Here is a 21,727-nt window from a genome sequence, read left to right as displayed (position 1 = left end):
CAGCAATTTACTTGTACTTCCTTCAATTTGTTATACTGTATTCGCTGCTCACAATGTGGTCTCCTCTACACTGGGGAGACTAAACGCAGATTGGGTGACTGCTTTGTGGAATACCTCCACTTAGTCCGTAAGTATGTCCCTGAGCTTCCGGTCGCTTGCCATTTCAACCCCACCCCCCACCCCCCACCCCTGTTCTCATGCCAACATTTCTGTCTTTGACCTGTTCCAGTTTTCCAGTGAACATCAATGCAAGCTCGAGGAGCAGCACCAGGTCTTTCGATGAGGCACTCTATAGTCGTGCGGACTGAACATTGAGTTCAATAACTTCACAGCATGACTGGCCTATTTTTATATTTTTTATTTTATTTTTAACCATGTGCCTATTTTTCATGTGGACAGAGCTGCTCATTATTCTGGTATTAACACTCTCTTTGGACTAATGCTTTGTCTTTCACCACAAGCATTAACACACTCTTTACCTTTGTCCCAGGACAGCTTTGTTATTTAATCTCTCCTGCCCTCTGCCCTTTCACACACCTACCCTTATGTTCACTTCCTCCCCCCACCCCTCTCACTTGCTTAAAACCTAAGTCTTTTCTAACCTTTACCAGTTCGGATGAAAGGTCACATACCTGAAACATTGGGCTGGATTTTACCGTAGGCAGACAGGACTTCACCCGTGACGTAACAGTCGGTGGTGAACCTGCTTATGCCTAGCCCGGGAATCCGACCCGCATTTTACAGGTCCTCGAGCTTTAATTGTCCTGAGGCGGGACTACCACCCGCTTGAGGGAGGAGGACCCGCCTCAGTGAGCTGCTGGCCAATCAGCGGGCTGGCAGCTCTTAGAGCAGCACCACCGGTGGTGGCCATTGCTGGGACTGTAGCCCAGCCAACGCCGGAGCCAGGACTTCAGGTAAGTTTGGCTTGCCTCGCCGAGTTGTGGGGGGGGGAGGCATGGGTGGAGGGGGTGATCAGTCGTGGCAGTGAGGCAAGGGTAGTCATTTGGATGGGGGAGGGGGGGAATCTTGAGTCCCGGGGGTGGGTTGGGAGGCGGGGACAGCCCTCAATCAGGCACCCTGTGCCCGACTGCCATGGCACCACACCCCCCCGGCGCACAGAAAGGTCAGCAGCTATCGCTGGGCAGACTTTCACATCCCCAGCATGCCTGCTTGCCACAGGTAAAATACCCGTGGAGGCAGGCGAGGGCCCTTAAGTGGCTGTTAAGTGGCCATTTCAGGGCCTTGCTTGGCCTTGGGTGGGCGGGCCGTTTCCCTCCCCACCCCCGCCTGACTGCCATAAAGTTGGCCGGAGTGGGGAGCAGGGCGAGAAGGCCTTCCGGAGCCTCCCACTCAATTTTACGCCACCCCCATGCCACCATCCAACCCGCTCGGGCGGCATAAAATTCAGCCTGTTAACTCTGCTTCCCTCTCCACAGATACTGCCTGACCTGCTGAGTATTTCCAGCACTTGCTGTTTTTATTTCATACTTCCTCTGGGCTGACCAAGAAATAGAATTGTTAGAATGGTGGACTGTCCCTCTCTCAGATGGTAAACAAATCTAGGAAAGAGAGTAAGAAAACAAAAATTGAAACAAAACTGCAAGTTAGGCAGTAAGCACAACATGCCTCTTTTTCCTGCAGTATGGTAATTTTGCATTAATTTTTCTTTCCCTACCTTATCCCTTTTCCTGGTAACTTAGGATGTGCACAAAGGGGAAAGGGGTGTTTTAGCCATAATTAAGGAAGGTTGAAAGTTTTGTGCTCTGAAATTAATTTCTGTACTCAATAATTGAAAGTGGGGTTCTGACTTTTCTGCACAAAAAAAGAGATTTAAAGCAGCTCATAGCAATATGTGTGTCTGATTTGACATTTTGCCCTAAACCTTAGCAATAAAAGCAATGAAGGAAATGACATTCACCATTAATGCAGCTGGCCAATAAAGCTACTAAAGTCACAGAATTTCAGCTTCTTCAATATTTAATGTAGCACCTTTGAGTCAGAAGGTTGTATATTCAAGTCCCACTCCAGAGAGTTGAGCACATAATCTATGCTGACACTTCAGTGCAGTACTAAAGGAGAGCTGCATTGTTGGAGGTGCCATCGTTTGGTTAAAATGTTAAACCAAGGTCCCAGCTGCCCTTTCAAGTGAACATAAAAGATCCCATGCCACAATTGCAAGGAAGAGCAGGGGGGTTCCTCCCATTGTTCTGGCCAAAAGTTTATTCCTCAACCTAAATCGCTAAAAAAAATCTAGTCATTTATTTTATTGTTGTTAATGGGAGCTTGCAGAGCACAAATTGGCTGCCACATTTCCTGCATTACAACAGCGACTGTTCTTCAAAAGTACTTCACTGGTTGTACTTCCTGAAGTTGTGAAAGGTGCTATGTAAATGTAAGTTCTTTTACTTTTATTAGTGTTCTAGACAGAAACAGAAAACAGTTTTGTCCTAATGTCTCTCATATTTTAATATATTCTTCAATCCAGTTTAGTTTGCAAACCTTACCTTCTCTTCTCAAAATGATCACCATATATTTTGACATATATATTTTGCTAGTCAAATGTTTTAATCCTTAAAATAAACTATTATGGAAAGTTCATTTTTCTCTTCTTCATTTATGCAGCCAAAATCTTCTGGAATTGGAAAATGATACGCCATAGATTGGAAACTACATCACATGCCCCAGAGGTGTACAGAGCACCAATATTTTGGATGTAAATTGGACAAACACATATGGGATCTGTGCAGTGTTGTTGGGTGCTCACTACAGCAGCCAGAGATTCATGAGTTTCAGAGACTGTCAGAAACTGATGAATTTCATAGACAATCACTTTTCTCTAGCTACTTGGCAGTACTTCACTTTGTTATTGTTACAGCTCTGGCCAAGGTAGTCCTTTGGAGCCAGTTGACCACACACACTAAGCAAAAAGTGTTATTTCAGGCAAATATTTAGATACATATGCAGTTTTAGAGCGACCAGCAGGTATGTACTGTGAGAAACAGCAAAATAGTAGCATAGAATCATACAGCACAGACCGAGGCTATTCAGCCTACTCTGTCTGTGCTGACCCTTTAAAAGTGGGATCAAATTAGTTCCACTCTCCTGCTGATTCCCCATAGCTCAATTACACAAGAAATATCTAAAATTGCCTGGAAAATAATGGGCTGGATTTTAAAGCATCTCCGAGGCTGGGAACGGTGTCGGGGGTGGGGGGGGGGGGGGGGGGTTGGTGGCTGGCAATGAAGATTGCAACGGAGGAGGCCCGCCACCAATCCTGTCTCCCACAGGCCCCATACCGATCACAGTGGCGGTGGCGAGGCCTCGTGGTGGCCACCACGCTGCTCAGTGACGGGATCCGTATTAAAATATGTAAATGGCTACTTAACATGCATTCTGCCAGCAGGTTGGTATCTTCATTCAGGCGGCCAGCAATGCTGTGCCGTCGAATATCTGTTCGGGAAGACAAGGCGCGACTCCTGTGGGGAGGGGGGGAGAAGGAACTTTTCACAGTGTGGGAGGCGGGGAGTAGGGTCAAGCTCCTTGGGTTGGTTGGGGGGGGTGGTGGGGGTGATGGGAAGAGGTAAAGGACAAAGGGTCTGAACGTTGGTGGAGGTGGGAAAGGTCATTTAATGATGGTAGGTATTCTGGGGGGGTGGGGGTAAGGGCTGAAATGAAGTTTAATGCCATTGGGGGAAGGGCGGGTGGGAGAGAGCATGGGAAGACTTTTCCATTCATTTTTTAAACTTTTCAATAACTGGCCTTTTAAAAAATTCAATGCTCAGTTAGGGCTCTAAGCCCTTTAAAAATAGCGCCAGTGACTGCACATTGGCGCTGGACGCTGTTGCCAGCAACGGCTCACTTGCCTCCTCCATGTCATCGGGGGGGGGGGGCCTCCCCCTGGCCATGCTAATGAGTGATGTGATGTGGGCCCTGTACTTGCGGGCAGCAAATGTTTACGCTCAATGCCTATTTCGGCTTTGGGCTCATAAAGTGCAGCTCAATATAACAATATTTATTGCAGATAAATAATGACCAAATGTTTCACTATTTAGAATTATTGAAATGATCCTGGTGTGAAATCAAGTACTATGTTAAGTATAGTGGCAGGTAGCCACATTTGAAGTAGCGAAGGATGGAAACTTAAGTGTTGCAGCTGCACCTATCCTAACAAATGGAGAGTATTCCATTACACTCCTGACTAGTGCCTTGTAGGTGGTGGAGAGGCTTTGGAGAGTCAGGAAATGCTGCAGATTACCCAGCCTCTGACTGCCTTTGATAACCATGCCATTTATGTAGCTGTTCCAGTTGTACAAACACTTGTTCCCATTAATTAATGTAGTCATTTTTTTGATATCATGAAACCTCTGCCTTTGATACACTTAAACACATGAGAAAGCATGGAGCCAGAAAAGCCTTACATAGCTAATTTCTTCTAGTGGTTCTTCTACAAGTTAATTTGAGATGGATTAACTTGTTTCCCCTCTGAGAGAGGTGGGGTCAGCAAAAGAGAACATAGGGAGGAACTTCCAAGCAATTAAGTTAATGCCTGCTTAAAAATCAAACTTACAGGAATATAGCACAAGTGGGTTGATTGTACATAGAGTGCACCCACTGGAATTCTTTTGTCATTTTTGAATGATAAATGTGCTGAATGGTATATCTCTTTGTGCACTTTACCTCACGTTGACGTGCAATATAAAACAGGGCTTTCTTTAATCATTACAGTAGATACCATAAGGGTTCTTTCTCACTTGCTTTTCGAAATAGGAGCAATTTCTGCTAGCAATAAAAATTTGTAATAGGAACCACAACGGGAATCTCCAAGGGCGATGACACAAAGTAGATTCCATTGATGCTAAACTGACCAGTTCACAAAATTGGAATACAGTAGCCACCACAGCACTCTGCAGCCATAGCACTTAAAAGTCTTCCTAACACATACAATGTTTAGTTTTATGCAGGGATTTGATTGTACACAGCATACACACACCTGTTTTTACTTTGTGTCATCCACCATACATATTTACTATATTAAACAATGAAAATATCCCCATCATTCCCGCCAATAAAATAATTGTCTTCCAAAGGGAAGATTTGGCAATGCCAGTGCAGTTTAACACAATACAATGTTTTTTGTTGCGATGAGGAAAAATCATTGCAGTGCAGCAAAGTTAATTAAATTGGATGGCAGCATAACTTTTGTTGCTTGATTCTCACGCTTGTCAGAAAACTACCAGCTAACAAATGCTCTTCCAAACCTTGCCATTGATTTTTGGCGATTCTCACAGTTTAGGGCCTATTCTTCACCACTTCACTGAAAAAGTCCGAATCTCTTGGGCTGAAATTAAGGTCACAAATTATACTTTATTTTCACACTTGGAAGAACAAACTTACATTCTGACTGCATTTCCTGTGGTACTTTCTAAAAAACAAATCAGTAAGAATTCATTATTTCCTCTGTAAAAATTGCTTATGGTAAAGCAGGGGAACAGAAATGTTTGCACAAAGCATCTCAAAATATTTTGTACGTGGTGGGGGATGTATAAATGTATCCATCTGCACCAATAATATCACTTCAGTTTAACATTTGCTGTTGTCATTAAGCTAAGCCTGAACAATGGGAGTTCTTTCACTTTTGGATCCAGGTCAGGTAAAGAATGGCAATATATGGAGTAAAACTATTTCCATTCTGTCTCCAAACATGAACAGCAATCTCAGTAAAATACCTAGTATTGCAGTTATTTTGCCACAGCTCTGGAATTTGGCAATTCTTGCAGTTGTCATCCCAATTTGATGCTGTGTGATTACCACCATCTAATTTACCAAAACCGAGGTGTGAGATGAATGGCATTGTCTTGCTCTGAGGAAAGTAAGCTTGATGTTGTTAAGTGTGGTAATGGAAAAGAAGACAATTTGGGGTAATTTCTGAAGATCCATTTCCTTCATTGAATTTCTACACCAACATGTGCTTTAAAATTAACCCTAAAATCCTCTAACCTAAACAAAAACAGATGATTCAAATATCCTGCTGCTGCTTTTGAAGTTACTGAGTGTTTTCAGTTTATTCTCCAGATTGATGAAATGGAAACATCAATACGACACAAACACCTGGGCCACTGTAAGTTTATGCTATAACTATTCCGTGTCCTACTTCTTTTATGATATCAAAGAAAACCTTTGAGATTATTGAGTCAAAAAAGGGACGAAGTGAGGCAAAATTATACATTGAAGATCTTGGCTTGAATTTTGCAGTAGTATTGATGATCAAACTGTCAGCGTTCACCATCATTGCTTCTCTGTCGGGTGTATTGTTGATGTCCTCACAGACTGCAATTAAATAGAAATCACTGAACGGATGAGAACTTGTCCGTTTATGCTACGCTTTGCTGTTAAAAACCCTTGAAAAAGTTATATCTTGTTGAATGATGTGTAACTGGCTCTTTTAAATGGCATACTAAGTTCATAATTCCTGTTGAAAAACATCTGTCCTGAAAAACAAAATTTATATTTGTGGAATGTCAAATTTCTGCATTTTGATGAAAAAATCCACATTTTTACATTTTTTTAGCATTGATGATATTTCAGCTTCTACCTTAATCCCATGTGTATATCCCAATCAATTATTTTGCTCTGTGTAAAATATAATTAGAAGTGACAGAAAGTCAGTGCATTTTACTTCCTAGTTTGCTGTGTGTGATTCGCTGCTTACTCTACTTGATGACATCATTGGTGCTGGATTCATGGAGATCCACTTAAATTGCTGCCAGATTCAAAACAACATTGGGAAAGGGGAAATCCATGTCACAAAAATCACAGGGTCTTTGTGGGCAGCTTTCTTCAGGGGGAGAGTTAATTGAATGTATTAGAGATTGTTTTTTGCAGCAATATGCTGTGGAACCAACCAGGGAGCAGGCTATTCTAGATTTGGTATTGTGTAATGAGGTGGGATTAATTAATGATCTCATAGTTAAGGATACTCTCAGGAAGAGTGATGATAGCATGCTAGAATTTCAAATTAAGTTTAAGGGCGAGAAACTGGAGTCCCACACTAACGTTCTGGAGTTAAATAAAGGTAATTACATATACATGAGGACAGATTTGGCCCTTGTGGACTGCGCAGGAAGACTAAAAAGTAGGACAGTTGATGAGCAGTGGCAGATGTTTAAGGAGATTGTAAAGGGGGGAAAAACATCCATGGCTAAGCAAGGAAGTTAAGGATAATATAAAGACAAAAACTAAGGCATACCATATTGCAAAGCCAGTGGCAGGCTGGAAGATTGGGAAACTTTTAAAGATCAACAAAGGGTTACGAGAAAAGTAATAAAAAGAGCAAAGGTAAATTATGAAAGAAGTATAAAAACGGATAGCAAAAGCTTCTATAAGTATATAAAAGGGAAGAGAGTAGCTAAAGTGAATGCTGATCCCTTGGAGGATGAGACTGGGGAGTTAATAGTGAGGAACACAGAAATGGCGGAGATACTAAATCAGTATTTTGCCTCAGTTTTCACGATTTTCACTAGTACCATCCCAATAGTAACAGGTAACGCAGAGGTTATAGAAAGGGAGAAACTTAGAACAATCATCATCAATAGGGAAAAAGTACTGAGCAAGCTATTGGGATTGAAAGCAGACAAGTCCCCAGGGCCTGATGGCCTACATCTTAGGGTCTTAAAGGAAGTGGCAGCAGAGATAATGGATCCATTGGTTATAATATTGCAAAATTCCCCGGATGCGGGAAAGGTTCGAGTGGGGGGAAAAATGCAAATATAACGCCCTTATTCAAAAAGGGAGGGAGGCAGTAAATAGGAAACTATAGACCAGTTAGTTTAACATCTGTCATTGGGAAATTGTTAGAATCCATTATTAAGGAAGTAATAACAGGACATTTAGAAAGTCAAAATGCAATCCATCAGAGTCAACATGGTTTTATGAAGGGTAAATCATGTTTGACTAATTTGCTAGAGTTCTTCGAAGATGTAACAAGTGGATAATGGGGATCCTGTAGATGTACTTCCAGAAGGCATTTGATAAGGTGCCGCACAAAAGGTTAATACACAAGGTAAAATCACATGGGGTTGGGGCAATTTATTAGCTTGGATAGAGGATTGGCTAACCAACAGAAAACAGAGAGTCGGGATAAATGGGTCTTTTTCTGGTTGGCAAGATGTAACTAGAGGGGTGGCACAGGATTCGGTCCTCGGGCCCCAACTATTTACAATCTATATTCATGACTAGAATAGAAGGTACTATAGCCAAATTTGCAGATGGCACTAAAATAGGTGGGATAGTAAGTTACAATAAAGAAATAAGAATTTTACAAATGGATATGAAAAGGTTAGGTGAATGGGCCAAAATTTGGCAGATGGAGTTTAACGTGAATAAGTGTGAGGTTATCCATTTTAGTCGGCAGAATAGAAAGGCAAGTTATTATCTAAATGGAGAGAAACTTCAGAGTGCTTCAGTGCAGAGGGATCTGGGTGTCCTCCTGCATGAATCGCAGAAAATTAGTATGCAGGTGCAGCAGGTAATAAGGAAGACAAATGGAATTTTGGCATTTATTACTAAAGGAATAGAGTATAAAAGTAGGGAAGTGTTGCTGCAACTGTACAAGGCATTCGTGAGACTGCACCTGGAATATTGCGTACAGCTTTGGTCCCCTTACTTGAGGAGGGATGAGTTGCATTGGAGGCAGTTCAGAGGAGGTTCACTAGATTGATTCCAGAGATGAGGGGTTTGTCTTATGAAGAGAGATTGAGCAGTTTAGGCCTTTACTCTCTAGAGTTTAGAAGAATGAGAAGAGATCTAATTGAGGTATATAAGATGATTAAGGGGATTGACAAAGTAGACGTAGAGAGGATGTTTCCTCTGGTGGGGCAATCTAGAACAAGAGGTCATAGTTGTAGGATAAGAGGTAGCAGATTTAAAACAGAGATGAGGAGAAATTACTTTTCTCAAAGGGTCATGAGTCTGTGGAATTCACTACCCAGAGTGTGGTGGGTGCCGGGACATTGAGTAAATTTAAGGAGGAGATAGACATATTTTTAATTAGAAATGGGTTGAAGGGTTATGGAGAACAGGCAGGAAAATGGAGTTGAGGCCGAGATGAGATCAGCCATGATCGTATTGAATGGAGGAGCAGGCTCGAGGGGCTGAATTGCCTACTCCTGCTCCTAGTTCATGTTCTTATGTTCAGAGTCAGCAGTGAGTCCTATTGCTTCACCGCTGACCACAAGATCCAAGCCATTATTCTACATAATGCTATAAAGAAACTTCAAACATCTAGAAGGTGAAGCATAGCCTCAGGTGAGCTAATGAATTTTTACACATTTTCATTTATCACTGGACATCTGCTGCCAAGACATCCTTTGCCTTTCCCCCAGGATGTGTCTCTAAGTATAACAATCCCAACCTTTCACATTCCAAATCATCCATTCAGAAACTAATGTAAGATGACAAGTTCTGAATGGCAAAACTATAGACAGGTGCTATACTGTGATTCAATTATAGTACAAGAACTATATTTTTTTCTTGAGACCTACAGACATATCCCAGGGTAATATATTTGACACATAAGATACTGGGGAAGGGAACAGCCTATTAAAAGCAATAGCACATCTACCACAGGATGGTCACAGATCACTGTAAGCAGATTCAATCTGTCAACATCTGTCTGTTGTATTTTTCTGAATACGTTTTTCATTCTGTCCATTATTAATTTGGCCTGATGGATTTTGAACAGTACATTATTGCTATTGTCTGAATAAAATTGTTTTATTTCTAAAACTAAGCTATCTTCAGCATTGCTATTAGGCAACAAGTCTCTACTTTCCTCCCCCAACATTTGTCTAAACTGGTAAGAAATACCTCAGCGTATAAGTTGTTTGCTTCTAGTTTTGCAATATGATAGTTGGGCTGTATGACAGTTAGATAAAACCCTGATCAGAAAGATAGAGAAGCAACTGAAGCCAATTTTGACAGAAAGTCACTTAACAAACAAATTAATCAAAATTAAGCACATATTTCACAGTGCACTCTCACGTTTTTGGACCTACTACCGCCCATTTTTGCACTTTTGCCAAAGTTGAATTTCATCCCTATGTTAGTGTTCGGAGAAATCTATGCAGAAAATTAATGATGGGGTTGATTTTTATCTTTGCCTGATTGCAATGGAATGAATTGGAATCTGGAAGGTTTTTCAAGGGCAGGAGATCAGCTCCAACAGATTACCAGGTGGGCAATGAAGATGAACATCCACCCAGGGGGTTCAGGTGCACTGTTAACATTATTAGATGCCTCTCCATACTTCTGAAATGTTTCCAGTAAATGGATAATATAGAGGTTTAAAACTCTTTGGAAACTTCAATCAGGTGAGAGTATACCAATGGACATTAAGTTTGACTTTAATTCATTGGTTTGTTCTGAGAGTGTAAATCTTTCATTTTCCCATTTCTTCCTGATCTATACCAATTTTGACCAAAAGGGTAGGCAGTTTCTAGTCCCTCAATAATGTTGTTCAACCTGGGTGGCAGAAACTGCCCAAAAATTCACAGGAACAACTCACCCTCTAATTTTCCCTTCCACTTCTAGGTAGCATCTAGCTTCAGCCTGTAAATACCAGAGCAGTGCAGCTAAAATTAGGAACGCCTAATGTAATACATTTCACTCCTGAACACAGCATTTAACTACTAAAAATCTGATATGACTGGGAAAAAGTTTCATGAGCAAGAAGTTTGCCAATTTTCATTAAAAAAAAAACCTTCCATGAAATCAGTTCACAAGAGTAGCACATTCTAATGTCCTTAGGTCCAAATGTTAATATAGTCATCATTTAAAGTACATTCACAGAAATTTCTATTTCATTAAAAAAGATTTTTGTACACAAAGAAGCAAATAATCTGGCTTTTCATCAAGGTGAACAAAACTGAGGGTCTGCGAGTTTGCGGTAAAGTTGTTTTTGGAGAGCAACGTAACTGTGTTTCATATAAAATAAAGACTTGCATTGATATAATGACTTTTCAAACCGCTTTAAAGCCAATCAATTACTTTTACAATGTAGTCACTGATGTTGCATATGCAAGTATGGCAGCCAGTCCCACAAATTGCAGTGGGAACATTAAGCAGTTGATCTATTTTAGCGCTGTTGTTTGAGGGCTGAATATTGGCCAGGACATGAAGAAGATCTCCCCTGCACTTCTTCAAATATTACCATGGGATCTTTTTCGTTAACTTGCGAGGGCAGATGGGGCCTCAATTTAATATATCACCCAAAAGACAGAACAGTGTTCACTGTTACAGGTCACTCTCTATATTGGTACATCATCTAAACTTTTTTTAAATGTGTTTCAAAATGCAGGATATGAGTTTTAGTTAGGATTTGAAGGAACCTCACCAAGAAATTCTAATTGAAATATGAATGTGGTTTATGATGAGTAAAACCACTTAAAACCTGTTTATTAAAAATAAATAGCAAATTAAGAGGTATGATTGCTTCTGTGTATCAACATGTTTTTTTATAAATACTGTTGCATTTTCAATATACATAACACAGAGTGGAGATTGGTACCAAGCTGTACCTAGAAATATTATGGAGGCCGTAAGCAGTGCTTAAAGTTCTTCAGGCTGGCATCGTCACCTGTTTTGATTCAGGGAAAATGAATTTTATCTGGAAAAAATAGAAGTAGGGAACAAATTTAGTCCTTGGAATGAATTACGTAGATAGTTGTATTGGCTGTGAACACAGATTTTAATAACTAAGTATAGATCACACTCACATGTTGGAAATAATTTTAAGCAATACAGGGCCATAGATTGTGGGTATGTGGGTATCATATATATATATGTGTATATATATATAAAATAATGTGCAGCCACACTACTGATCATCCAAAATGATAAGTTGGTGAGGTTCTCATGGCACACAATAAAGGGTCACATTTAAAAAGAGTTTTAAAAATATATTTTACTCTGCTGCCCAAGTCCTAAATTGCACCAAGTCCTGTACAGACATAACCCCTGTGCTTGCTGACCTACATGGCTCCTGGTTAAGCAACACCTCGATTTTAAAATTCTCATCCTTGTTTTCAAACCAACTCCTTTTCTCTGTAATCTCCTCCAGCCCCACAACCCTGCGAGATATCTCTGCTCCTCCAATTCTGTCCTCTTGAGCAGTCCTGATTTTAATCCCTTCCCCATTGGCAGCCATGTTTTCAGTTGCCAAGGCCCTAAGCTGTGGAATTCCCTTCCTAAACCTCTCCGCCTCTCTACCTCTCTTTTCTTCTTTAAGACGTTCCTTAAAACCTATCGCTTTGACCGAGCTTTTGGTCATCTGCCCCAATATCTCCTTATGTGGCTCTGTGCCAAATTTTGTTTGATAATGTGCCTGTGAAGCACCATGGCACGTTTTACTACATTAAAGCTGCTATATAATACAAATTGCTGTTGTGAACTTAAAATATTTCATTTTTGTGGCTTGTAAAGAGGGAAACATTATTACATGGGGAGGGTGGTGAAGGGAGATGATATCAAAAGATAAATGAGTAAGATAAAGAAATAAGAAAGTACAGCATGAGAAACAAACTTTTGAAAGGTTACAAAGTTAGAAAAAGAAACAGAAAACAATGAAATGATAGCAAAAGTAGAAAAGTAAGAATGAAGCAGGAGAGGAGAAAAAGAATAATAATAGGAATAAAACATCCTTTAATAGTGAAAAAATCTTCCTAACTTAGCGGTGAAAGGCGATAAATTAAGCTTGTTCGTTGTCATAGCAACACCAGCCCATGCAATGTTTTGTGGTCGTATAGCTGTCACACTGTTAATGTACACTTCTAAGTATTCACACCTGCTGCTTGCAGCCTTGGCATCGGGTTCCATTCTTTAGTGATAGAGGTCACTGCTTCTGATGAATGGATTGTGATGGAAGTTACAATTTTCTAAATTGCTATGTTCCCTGCTTTGAACCCCAGTGTTTCAATGAACAATCAGAAAGCAAAAGTTCATTCAAGTCATTAGAGACAGAAATGGAATTACTTCTGTTAATGCTGTGGTTATACTAAACTAGAGGTCTCAGAGCATCAAGTGTAAAGTCCAGATCTGAGTCAGTAACATGTATGCTGCTCTGGGCTGCAAACGCCATTCTGGTTTCCTTATACAAAGAAGCTTTACACACTCTCTGTAAGGGTCCACTCCCTAAATGCTTGTGCTCTCAGATTGGAGCATGAGCTTTCTTAAAAAAACTGTGCTAAGTTTATAAGTAGACAAGATATCCAACAGAATGCACAACTGTTTCTTTAACCCAGTTTCACAACACAGTGGAGATAGGGCCCGATTTTAGCTCTGTGCATGTGGATGGGTTTTAAATGAATTAAAATCTCACCATACTCCATGCTGTCTGTGTGCACCCCAAAGTGAGATCAAAACTCAACCACAGAGTTATACAATCGGTGGATCCTAAATTGTTCAATTAGCATACATAAACTAATATACTTTCTAGAATGGGTTGCTTATGAATGCCATTACTGAATATGCAGTACAATTCATAAATGGCAAACTGTATGAAGGATTTTCACAGCAATGACTACCTAACCTATTTGTGTATCATCACTCTGTTATGGACAAAATAGCATGACTGCTAGCTTCCGCTTCAATTTGATCTTCCTGTAGATCTATGTAGGATAGTAATGTTGTACTAGGATTCATGGAATTCACAAAAAGAATCCACAGCATAAGGGCCTGGAGTTTCCGTTCAACTAAGTTGTTTCTTTGAAGCATTTACCCTGAGATTGGTATAACCAATGCAAAAGATTACAGAATTTTAAACTCAGATTGTGTTCAGTGCAACTAGTGTTGCTGCGATCTTGCATTGTTTTAAAAACATTGTGCGAAAAGCAGGCCCCATCTATAAAACTGGCCATGACCCCAGGGTGAATTAACCTTCATTGGGAGCTTTTACTTATTGTGCTCATTTGCAGGTCATCGAGGAGGCTCCGAAAATTAAACAGGATCTTTTGGGCGCAAGGATGCTGATCAGTAAGTCTTGAAAGATTTTGGATGAATTTTTATTTCATTTACTAAGGAACTGACTACTGTACCCCAATATAACTAGGAAATAGTTTTCTATTTTTTTAAAATCACTTTCAGGAATTTGAAATTGGGTTACTTACAGGTTATGGTTTGACATTGTGATTTAAAATGCTTATTTTTTGTGGTCAGCCGTATTAATCAAACTGCACCAAGTGGCCACTGTTAAATGTATCAAGGAATCTTTTTTGAAGAAAAATTACACTGCCGATTCTGGTTCATGGCAGATTCAGTTTGAGCAGGAACTCGGTGGGGGTGGGGGGTGACAGTGGGGGACGGTGAAACAGTTTGCAAAGCATGAACAATTTTGGGTGCAACTTGCACCAGAATCGCCAATTGCAGCCAAAGTGGAAACTATCTCAAGCTGTTTTGGTGCATAATATTGAGAACATATTACATTTTTATCACATTCTCCAAGAAAAATTATGCTAAGATGAGTTGAACTTTGTTTTGTTTTGCTATGGAGAGGATTGTGCAGTTGCTTTTCCTCATTAAGGTGACCTCATCTTATACGACCTGCCAAATGCAATTCTGCATGTTCTGAATGGTTATGCTGATCTGATCTTTGTGGCCGAGCTGTACAGTCCCCAAGGTACATGAGAGCAGCAAGTCCAATAGATCCTGACTCACTGACCCTTCATCATGCCTTGGTCATGAATCAAATTTGAAAGAAATAGCTGTTCAGATAGTCTCGAACTATAGAAACGTAGAGTCAGAGAAGTCTGTACCTATTGAAAATGGCCCAGCAAAACTTCTGGAGGGGGGAGAATTGGTTTGACTCTTGTGTTGATTGTGGTTTATAAGGTTTCTATAGAAATAGCACATCCAATAATTCCCATCTGAATTTAAACCATGTGCCACACATCTGCCACAGGCACTGATACAGAATAAATGAATGAGTGTGCACAAACAAAACAGAGTTACTGGCACTAATAGATTTTATTGAATATTTTGATAGCCTTTTGGTATTATTAACCCACCAAATCTAATGTAATCTTGTTTTCACAGATATTCTTGACAGAGAAAATTTACATGCTTCAGATTTCCAACAGAAATACTGTCTTAAAATGGTTTACAAATGACAGTAAAATTTCTTAGTAAATATTGCAGTTATGTTATTAACTTAAAATTTCAAAAACAAAGAACTATGTAATGGTGACATTTAGATTGGTAGTAGATAGTTGATAGATGGTGGATAATAGATAGTAGTTGTAGAACATTTGTGTCAGGCTGTACAACGATAATGTATATATCACGCTGTATAGCAGTCTATTGTCTTACTTTTTTGTAAGTAAATATAAATGTCATTAATAAAATAGTAAATGCGGCTGGATTTTTGATACAGTAAAAAAAGTAGAGATAAATAGGTTAATTTTCAACTTAGTGCTGAAACATAAAACCAGTGCTGGGAATCGGGCACACATGATAGATTATTTCTTTGATTTCAATATATCTGACACAGAATGCCAGCTCTACGTTAAAGACTACCTCCTCAAAAATAAGTCTTGATATTTATTTACAGGGAAAAGACTTTGTACTTCAACTGGTGAGTCTCAAAGACTAATACTCCTGAATTGGGCATTCTCTCACATTGTTGCTTAAAATTTTCCACTCTATTATCTACCTCCATTGTTTATTTAGGCATTCCATCACATACAAGTAGCCTCTGAGTAAAGTAACTAAATCTAAACTATCTGTACACTGTCCTTTATCTAAACTTGTTTCTTTGAATGTTCATGTTGAGAAACCCCAAATTTGCACAGCTACACCAGAAAGCAATATCATTTGAAAGCAATCAATGTTGTCCTTTGATTTCCAGAGGCACCACGACATATACAGATCACCCTTCGGACCATCAATAATTTGGTGCACACTCATCACTAGACCACCAGTGCACACCAATGCTAAAACTTCAGAGACTGAATGCATGCACATCAAGAAATCACCAGATTTGGATTCATAATAGGTAAATAAAGAAACAGGTCGCTAAAAATGGTTTAATGTATGTTGTAACATTTTAACCTGTCATTATTTGGTTTAAAAGTACAGGTAGGTTCAGGCACAATGATAAATTTTTCAATTGGCCTAAAGGTTAGGAAAATAGGAATGGCTGGATGAAAAAAAGACAAAAGTCCACCTACTTCACCTTCTACCATCCTGCCAGTCACATGATACAATGATAAGGGAGTTTTTGACTAATCCTAGTTATCAATTAATCTACAATAGAAACAGAAGCTTTGGGGGGCCGTGGGTCCAAAGTCACCTTTCTCCTCCCAGACATGTTACACCTACCATATGTCATATCTCAATTTATTCTGAATGATGTGACAAATAATTCTCCAAATGGTCCAGTTCAGATAATTTTGGATTCTGAATTTAGCTTACAATAAATAGAGAAGTTGAAAATAGGAGAAAATCAAAGAAACTTGAGACAATAGGTGGCTGAAGAACTAAGAGCCTCTTTTAAAAAAGGTGAAGATAGTTGCAATTATCATGTTACCTTTTGGTTCATTTCTGTCAGGTGATTAAAATGAAGCTTTGCTTTATACTACTCTGATCCACATATTGGGCTGAATTTAATTGGCTCGCCACCGTCTGCGGAGGCGCCCTTTGAACTCGGCGGGCATTCGCCGGCCACCGGGGCTCATTAGAATCACTGCGCCGAGCCCCCCTCCCTATATTACGTGGGGTGAAGATGGACATTCAGCGCAGTGAGAGAGTCTTTGACAGCTATGCAGCAGGTGCTGGGGCCCTATTTTAAGTGTTCCAGCACCTGCTTCCTGACAGCTGTTAAAGAAATACTTAACTGACTACTGAAGAGTGAGGCTGCTGCCAATCAGGCAGCAAAGTAGAAAGTCCTGAAGAAATCCAGCAGGTCAGGCAGCATCTGTGGAGAGAGGAGCAGAGTTAAATTGTCCAAGTTCACAGACCTGAAAGTTAACTCTGCTTCTCTCTCCACAAATGCTGCCTGACCTGCTGAGTTACCCCAGCACTTTCTGCTTTGCTGCCACATACTTACCCTGCTGTGTCCCAGTGTCCTGTGAAGTTATGATCCTTTTCTCCCACTCAAGTGTAACATTCCTTCTTGTAGGCGTGCCACACATGGATGAATAATCTTAATTTTACACATTCCAGGACGTGAGACTTAAATAGACCATAAAAGGTATTACAGAGATTTACAGAGAACACACTGACTCAAATGGGAATGCACAGGTGTCACAGCAATGTAAATACATCTTTCACTAAATGTTCCTCACCAACATGTGTGTCCTTTCCTCTGTGTGAATGATGTGTGCCAGCAAGTAGCGCCATTGTCACATCACTTTGCACCGTTGGCCCTTCAGGAGAGCCAACGTATGCAATAACATCATTGCCATGCCACCATTACTCATGAACGTCTCCACGGACTCAGTGACATGGACATTGGCTCAGCCAGCTGCAGCCTCCAATGGTTTACACAGGGATGCTGCAGATGTGGACTGGTGCGCAGCAGGTGAGCGTGTGTGATGTGTGGCTTGCAGAGCTCATGTCGGTTCCTATGGAGCAGAAAGCCTTTGTCTGATAAGCCACTTCTGTACATCCCTAGCTCACTGCTAGCCCTGCGTGCAGAGCCTGGGTGCCATCTGCCCTCCCATGCTTCTGTCATGTTGTAGGTCTTCGGCATCCTCATAGTCCAAGAATGTCTCTCCTCGTCATGCCAGGCCCAGCCCCTATTGGGTGCATAGTTGTGCAGAGCAGCAAAGAAAGGAGCTGGCCTTTTTCGGCCTGTAGTACAGGGCATCATTCTGTCCATCCAGGCATTGGAGGCGCTCTTTCAGCATGCGGGCTGAATAGTGGCTCATGTAGCGCAGTGGCTGGCATTGTAACTCTCCTCTGCAGCAGTGGTGGAATCTGTCACTGGTGTCGGGAGCCATTTCTGCAAAGGATAGCCCTTATCTCCAAGAAGCCACCCCTCCATCTGAGCCAGTTCAGTGAACAGCGGTGGCAGCTGGGACTGGCACAACACCCAGGTGTCATGGCAGCTGCCTGAGAAGCGGTCACACATTCGCTGCAAGCAGTTGCGGTGTTCACATACCAGCTTCACCTAGATTGAGAGGGCTCCTTTAATGGTGATGTCTGCAGGTGGTAGCCTGGCAGTAGGCCTGATGGACACATGAGTGCTGTCTATGAAAATTATAACCTATGGTTCTCCGGCAATGGTGCCAGAACGACTGGCCCTCTGGGCCTGGCAGTGAGAGCCCGTCCTGAAGCGGACATCCTCACTGGCCCTTTGGTGCAGGGCATTGGTGACCTCCCTGATGCAGTTTTTTTTTACCCATTCAGGGAATGTGGGCGTCACTGGCCAGGCCAGCATTTATTGCCCATCCCTAATTGCCCTTGAGAAGGTGATGGTGAGCTGCCTTCTTGAACCACTGCAGTCCATTTGGGGTAGGTATACTCACAGTGCTGTTAGGAAGGGAGTTCCAGGATTTTGACTCAGCGACAGTGAAGGAACGGCGATATAGTTCCAAATCAGGATGGTGTGTGACTTGGAGGGGAACTTGCAGGTGGTGGTGTTCCAATGTATTTGCTGCCCTTGTCCTTCTTGTTGGTAGAGGTCGCGGGTTTGGAATGTGCTGTCTAAGGAGCCTTGGTGCATTGCTGCAGTGCATCTTGTAGATGGTACACACTGCTGTCACTGTGCGTCAGTGGTGGAGGGAGAAAATGTTTGTAGATGGGGTGCCAATCAAGCGGGCTGCTTTGTGCTGGATGGTGTCGAGCTTCTTGAGTGTTGTTGGAGCTGCACCCATCAGGCAAGTGGAGAGTATTCCATCACACTCCTGACTTTGCCTTGTAGATGGTGGACAGGCTTTGGGGAGTCAGGAGGTGAGTTACTCGCTGCAGGATTCCTAGCCTCTGACCTGCTCTTGTAACCACGGTATTTATATGGCTACTCCAGTTCAGTTTCTGGTCATTGGTAGCCCGTAGGATGTTGATAGTGGGGGATTCAGCGATCGTAATGCCGTTGAATGTCAAGGGGGGATGGTTAGATTCTCTCTTGTTGGAGATGGTCATTGCCTGGCACTTGTGTGGCGCGAATGTTACTTGCCACTTATCAGCCCAAGCCTGGATATTGTCCAGGTCTTGCTGCATTTCTACATAGACTGCTTCAGTATTTGAGGAGTTGCGAATGGTACTGAACATTGTGCAATCATCAGCGAACATCCCCACTTCTGACCTTATGATTGAAGGAAGGTCATTGATGAAACAGCTGGAAATGGTTGGGCCTAGGACACTACCCTGAGGAACTCCTGCAGTGATGCCCTGGAGCTGAGATGATTGACCTCCAACAACCACAACCATCTTCCTTTGCGCTAGGTATGACTCCAGCCAGCAGAGGGTTTTCCCCCTGATTCCCATTGACCTCAGTTTTGCTCCTTGATGCCATACTCGGTCAAATGCTGCCTTGATGTCAAGGGCAGTCATTCTCACCTCACCTCTTGAGTTCAGCTCTTTTGTCCATGTTTGAACCAAGGCTGTAATGAGGTCAGGAGCTGAGTGGCCCTGGCAGAACCCAAACTGAGCGTCACTGAGCAGGTTATTGCTAAGCAAGTGCTGCTTGATGGCACTGCTGATGACACCTTCCATCAGTGTCAGCAGTGGTGCACTGCTGACTGTGTGACCGCACAAATATCTCTGGTGGGCCTCTGAAAAGCTGCAGAGGCGTCAGGCTTGAGAACTGCTGCTACTATGAGTAACAAAGGCATGGGATGTCCACTGGAGCCCATGGGCTGCAGGTCATCCTTGAGCAGGGCACAGAGATGTGTCATCACCCTCTCTATATGCGCAATCTCCTTTGACACTGGTGCTCTGACATCCGATGGCATGTCATGTGGGGCCTGTAGATGCACAGCAACCAAAATGGTGGGCTCCCCTTGGGGGCTGCTGCTCACGACCGGGGGCCTCTACATGGATCGCACCTGCTTGTTGGTATTGCCTCTGGCGCATACAGATCCTCATGTGCAGAGGATCACACAATGTAGGATGAGCCATACCTATTTCCATGTGATAAATAAAGTTGAACCCTGCAAGTATTCGAAGGTTCCTAACAGGGCAGGGACTGGTGCTGATTGGTACATCAGCTGCTTTCCTGGATCAACTATGTGGCGTGCCATGGCATTGCCCATCTTGGCCAACATTCAGAGTGGCACAACATGACCACATCAAGATCCTATCAGCTGAATCGATTGCCCCCACCATCCATAAAATCTTAATGTTCCTGCCCTTTCTGGCACCCTCCCCACACACTGGGTGCTTAATGTGCCAATGGCCCCTCACAAACACAGTGCGTACACTGTTAACGGAGGGACGGCACACGGTACCTCTCATCATGCCAGCACAGTTTTTCTTCCACTAATCCCAGACCCCCTTCCTTTCAGAATGCAGAGTTAAACCCCTGTTTATCCCCCCTCACTCCTCCCTTTAAGAATGCAGAGTTAGACCCCTGTGAATCCTTCCCTCCCTCCTCCCTTCTGTAATGCAGTGTGAGGACTCGCCGGCTTTTCAGATCGTGAACGGGACGGCACGTGACGGCCGCCCGTTCAACGAAAAATCCGGCAGTGTCTGTGGAGAGGAGGCGGGCGGCATAATCAGCATAGGTTAGTAAGCATTACCATATGTTAATTGTCGTGCCGCTGCCGTGCGGCCGGGGGGTGGGGGGGCGCACCAAAGTCCCGCCGCCGCCAGTGAAATGCGGCGGGCCCGTCTCGACATTGTGGGTCGAGGCTGGCCTCTCCCCGCAACATTTTACCGGCCCCGCACCGCAACCCGCAGCGTCGAGGGGCCGGTAAAATTCAGCCCATTATTTATGGCAAACTAGACTACCACCAAATCTACTTATTTTCATTCAAGTTGGTAACGGTGACTAAAATTAAATTTATGTTTCATGAGAGCAAATTTTGAAGTGATCTTCACAACCACTGACAGAGCAGTGTGAGCAGATGACTGTGGCTCGTACTGCTGCCCTATTGCTTCTTGGTGCTCTTGTAATGCACGGCTATCATTAAGGTCCTTATCAGACCAATGTTGTGCTGTATACTATTTTGGAGACCAAAGTAATATCTGGTGGGATGCAATGCCACATCACTCTCCTTTTCTCATTCTCTCTAGCCTTTCCTTATCATCTATGATAAGGCATTGCTATTACTGTTCTCACTGTGGGAGTAGTGGGGCGCGGGGGGGGGGAGGGGGCGTGCGCAGGATCAAAATCACAAAGAGGTCTCAACTCCAACAGGCAAATAGAAGCAAGGTCAAGGCAGTGTACACTGAATGCAATAAGAAAAAGTGCATCAAAAAGACATTCACATCTGTAGTAATCACTACTCAAACCTTCAGCAGTTTTCAGGCTCAAAAACAACTCATTTTTGCCAGTTTCAGCTGATCTCATCAGCAGTTGCACTTAACACATCCCTAGAGCATTGTGAGCATAAACCCAGGAGATTTGGGATGGCAGCACCACCAGTCCTTGTTTTAATGCATGTTAATTGGCAGGTGGATTGCCTGATTATGCAAGGACACTCAGAGACAATAGTTTTTGGGTAGCAAACCGACAGAAAGTTTCTGGCTAGAAAAGTACTTGCAACAATATAAGACGGCAAACCTGCTGGAAGCG

This window comes from Heterodontus francisci, chromosome 16 (genome assembly GCF_036365525.1).
Source record: "Heterodontus francisci isolate sHetFra1 chromosome 16, sHetFra1.hap1, whole genome shotgun sequence".
Classification (NCBI taxonomy): Eukaryota; Metazoa; Chordata; class Chondrichthyes; order Heterodontiformes; family Heterodontidae; genus Heterodontus; species Heterodontus francisci.
The sequence above is the reverse complement of the archived record's forward strand: the minus strand, read 5'-3'. Positions refer to the sequence as shown.